The sequence below is a fragment of the Urocitellus parryii genome, chromosome 7 (assembly GCF_045843805.1).
Source record: "Urocitellus parryii isolate mUroPar1 chromosome 7, mUroPar1.hap1, whole genome shotgun sequence".
In the NCBI taxonomy this organism is placed as follows: Eukaryota; Metazoa; Chordata; class Mammalia; order Rodentia; family Sciuridae; genus Urocitellus; species Urocitellus parryii.
In genome coordinates this window covers 123,123,420-123,128,226 of record NC_135537.1, presented here as the reverse complement: position 1 = coordinate 123,128,226, position 4,807 = coordinate 123,123,420, and the positions used below count along the sequence as shown (strand labels likewise).

Sequence of the window (4,807 nt, the reverse complement as noted above, 5' to 3'; positions counted from 1 at the left end):
AGCGTGGCCAGGAAAATTATTAGTCCACAGGGACCTGGTAGAGAGAGTTGATCAAAATGGCATTTCACAGACGATGACATTTAAAATGATTCTGCTTTGTGGAGAGGAGGCAATATCTTTCCAGGGAGAAGGATAATCCAAAGAGAAGGAAGATCCAGTACAGAGCCTGGAAAGGAAAATTATTGGGGTGTGTTGAGAACCACAAGGTCCAGTGTCTGGGAAGTTAGAAGCAAAGGGAAAGACCTAAGATGAGCTGTAGAGGTGGGTCAAGTGTAGTGCCCACACAATCTGTTCACACTTGAACAGTTCGAATTTTACTCCAAGAGGGGCCTGGGGATATAGCTCAGTTGGTAGAGTGCTTGCCTTACATGCACAAGGACCTGGGTTCGATCCCCAGCACCACCAGAAAAAAAAAAATTTTACTCCAAGAAAACATATTTCTTTTTAAAAAGTGCTTTTGAAGAAAAATGAGAATGCCTCCCAGCCTCAGTGGTGACTTTAGACTTGAAGCATTTGTATTGATACCCTCATTCCTCCAGAGGGAATGAGGTACAGACCAAAACCAAGAGAGGCAATAGAGCCTCCATTCATGTTTTGAAATCCAAGTAAAGAACTTCAGCTGGCAGTGGAGCTGTGGACTCCTCCAGGGCAGCAATTAGTTTGTTCATCCACTAGTGGTCTCTAATCACTACTGCCCCTGAGCACAGTAGATACTTCCTAAGTGTTGTCTGAACTAAATGTGCACAGGCATGATACTTTCTGACCAATTTAGGGATATGAGGCCCATTACGATGCTGATTTCAGCTGGAGGTTGAATTCTTTTATTTATTGGTGTTCCGACTTCCTGAACACCAGGTGTTCCAACTGATGATAACTCTTCTTCCCTATGAACCCCGTTGGAGCCGCCCAGGTAATTTATATGAATGATTTTCTTGTTCATCCATTGACTGAATGACTCTAGAGCTTTATGGGGAAATCAGTGCTGGTTGTACGTGAGAAGCTTGGAAAAGTACAGGGCTGTGGGGGGTGGGGGAAGCTGGGTCCCAGGCTCAGCTTAATTGTCCCTGTTTTACAGCACCTTGCCCACATAAGGGCAGTGGTGGCCTCAGAGCCCATAGCATGAACCCCGATGGTGTGAGGCCTGTAGAGTTGGAAGCTCTCTTTCTGACACACAGAAGGACTCTAATCCCATTTGAGGGCAGTGCAGCCAGACAGGAGTGACAGTCACCCAAGTCAAGTACAATTTGAAAATAAAGAAAACGATACTTTCTCTTTACGGAAGCTGATTGTAATATGGAAAAGGCGACATCAACTCTTCTAAACAAGCCAGAAAGTGTGCTAGGGTTTGCTCTACCAGGTTACAGACTGCATGGGCTCTCTCTCATCCAGTGAAAGAGGTACATGGAGCAGAGTACAGGAGAATGTGGCTGCAGCGTCGCTATTCAAGACCTCCGGAGACCAAGCATGAAGCAGGTCTTATTTCATTGTGCAGTTACCATGTAGATATACTCTGGCAGTAGCTAAACAGGTGACAGGCAGCCACCAATGCAATTTCTGCTAACTGCCCTTGAAGCAACCAGTCGAGGAGTGGGCCGTGGAGCAAGCACAGGGACTGCAACACATGGCCTCATGCCCAGGGCTGCGCCTAGGGGGTAAGCAGCCTGCTGCTCATACACCTAGCATGAGGGGAGTGGCCTGCCACTCAGACACCCTTAAAGTATGCCATGTCTGCAGTACTCCTTGCGCTTGTCCCCACAACAGACTTGCACACTTGGTAAGGTTTTCTGTCACTGACCCCCTCTGTGAACTTCTGCCGGTCACCAAAACCCTTGGAGTACTGTTTTCTTCCATTCTAAAAGAAAAAATTTCACTGCTGTCTGTGTCCTTGAGAGAGTTGTTGTCATCAGCGTGACAAAATGTCCAGCAGGTTCCTGAGACCCACAGAGCATGGTTTCACGCAGGTATCTCTCTCAGGTAAAAGAATAAAGGGACTTTGTTCATATAAAAACAGAGCAGCATGGCATCCCTTGCTCCTTAGGGAAGGAGTTCGGGGCAGGGGAATTGCATCTCACACTCTAAGAGCAACTACTTCAGCCCTCACTGAAGGCTGAAGCGTCCATTGACCCACAGGGGCTCTGCCATGTGCTTAAGGCAAAAAAAGAAGAATCCTCTAACTTCTAGAAGTTCACTGGGTCCTAGGGGCTCAGGAAATGTACAAGAAGAGATGGATAATGACATGGGTTTGCTTGTTCCAAAGGCAGAAGGAATGGAGACAAGGAACAGCCTCGTGGAGGAGCTGAACACATGTAGGGGCCCAGAGGGAAACCAAGACAGAAAGGAGAAGAATGGCCAGCACTGGAACTGACATTCCAAGTGGTGGAGCAGGCACATCTTGGAGCAATCCTTCAGTGGAAGCCAAGGCATCAGAAGTTGAGTTGTGAGGACTGAGATTGGCTATATGGGTGGAGGTGAGACGGTGGAGGGCTTTGAATGCCACCGCAAGATGTCTTGATTTTGTCCTGTGCATACATGGAAATGTCTTTTTTGTTTGTTTCTGATCAAAGGGGGTGATAGATGTAAAGTCTTGTGTTTGGGAGAGAAAAGTCGGAATAAATAATAGAGCCGTGGTCGGAGAGAATCTAGCTTGGAAATGGATAAGACAAATAATTGGATTGGGAAAGAGAAAAATCAAAAGCATGTGCTCAGAGAAATCATCTCAATTTGCTGATAATTTAAGGTGGATTAAGACTCCCACATGACAAGGAGGGACGAAGCCAAGGATGGAAGAAAGCACTGGACTGTGAAGCCTGGGTCACTAAAAGTCCTGGCACGTTGGCAGGAACTGGACAAATGCTGAGAAGGAGAGACACTGCCAAGGAGATGGGTCTGAGATATGTGCCAGCTAACAAGTCAAAGACAGCTGCTTAAACTAGGGCCTGAAACCCAAGACAGTCACTCTCTGACCTTCTTCCTCCTCCTCCCCTGAAGACAGGGGTCCTGCCCTATACCTGGAAGGAAGGGATGTCACATAGGTTGAGAAGAACCTGAACAAACAGGACTTGCTGAATCTGACCCTCCGCCCACGCGCGCGCGCGCGCACACACACACACACACACACTTTACTACCATTAGATCATGCCCTTATGTTCTCCAGTCAGAATTTCAAATGACTACTCAAAACATAGTTTTCCCTGGGTCTTTGGGTCTTCATTTTTGGAGATCCTTGTGCCATGCAAACCTTAAACTAGGTTAACTTGTCATGTTTTTCTCTTGTTCATTTATATATTTTTATATATACAAATATATATATTGCCAGGAACCTGTTGATGAGTAAGGAAAAGTTTTTTTTTTTTTTTCTCCATGACAGATGAGAGGAAAAAAAAGAACGCATTCTACACAAAGATAAGGATTTATGAGGAGGTGCACAAGTAGACTTTCTATGACAGGAACAAAATGAGAAAAACGGGACAAAGGGAATTATAAACATCCAAGTCAAGGTCTTTTGTTATGCCAGATTCGTGGGACCCTAATAGACCTCCAGGAGCCGAATCCAATGCAATCACACAGGAGTCTTTATTGCAAGCTCAAGCCTGGACTCACAACCATTCTTGATGCAGCGGTCCCAGGGAGTGAGTCCCGGTCCTTTGTTCAGTGAGATTTTATAGGTTTTGGGAGGATACTCTATGCGTCACAACATCACACAGCAAATCATTCCATACCGTGGGAAAGTCATACAACAACTCTTAACATTGATTAGCACATTCACTGGAGGGAACAAGTTGGGTAGGGGTGATTGGTTAGTACAAGAGGGGGGGTTCGTTTGAACCGATTGGTTTAGGACATGAGGGGTATATGTGCTAAACTACATGGTTTCTCAACATGTTATCAACCACCATAAACTACTGGAGGTTCATCTGGCATCCCAGGTATTTTCCCTGTCTCATGCTGATTGGAGGTTGCTAGGGGGTTGCTATGGGTCCTCACCTAGCCTAACTGAGTCAGGGACACCTAGCGCAGCAGACCTCTCCTGTTATTTACAAACAACTCAGCAGGGTGGGTATGTGCCTAGGAGTGCTCTGTGGGTTTTTCCCAGGACAAGGGTCATGTCCCCTTCCTTAGGACAGGCCTTGAGGTAGAAGCTGGTTTCTCAAAAATGGAGTCACATGAGTTTCTCACTTTTAACAGAGTGACTCAGAGAATCTGTTGCTCTTTTAAGGAGATGCACATTTTAGTTTAAAATCTTACTAAGCACAAGATGCCAGTGCAGACAAAAACCTGGGCTTGCTGAGAATGAAATTGCTCACCATTTCACTAATTGCACTGTGATCATCGTCCTATGAGTGTTCAACTTGATATTTCATCAGGATAAACCTTGACCATGAGAAAAGGTCTGTGAAATCCCGAGGCAAGGAGACCTTGGGAAAATCTGTTAGCCACTGTTTTCTTCAGAAGATTCATAAGCAAGGAGAACATTGAATCAGATGCTCCTTTGGCTCTACTGTGGCCTTTGTTCTCTCCTCGCTGAGCCCCTGGGCTCAAAGCAGAGAATGAAACCCACATCTGGGGGGTCCCTGAGAGGAAGAGCTTTCTCTCTACACTCCTTGCAGTGTTATGTTTGGAAAAGAGATTCTGTGAAAATGATATCACCGCTTTTCTGTATTTATTTTCTCTCCGAAGCTTTCATAGCCAATGTGTTCCTTCTTCAGATCCAACGTGTCTGTGGGAAAGCAATGCTTAGAAAAAGAAGCTCCGAAAATCTGCTTCTCTGAAGAGTATTTCTCTGAAAGAGAGGCCCACTGAACAAGAG

General features: G+C 45.7%; 1 non-coding gene across 1 annotated transcript; it reads left to right on the top strand.

Moving 5' to 3' along the window:
• The first annotated feature begins 332 nt into the window (after positions 1-332).
• Trnav-uac (transfer RNA valine (anticodon UAC)) lies at positions 333-405 on the top strand. The gene has a single exon. It is a non-coding gene; the product is annotated as a tRNA-Val (tRNA).
• The last annotated feature ends 4,402 nt before the right edge of the window (positions 406-4,807 follow it).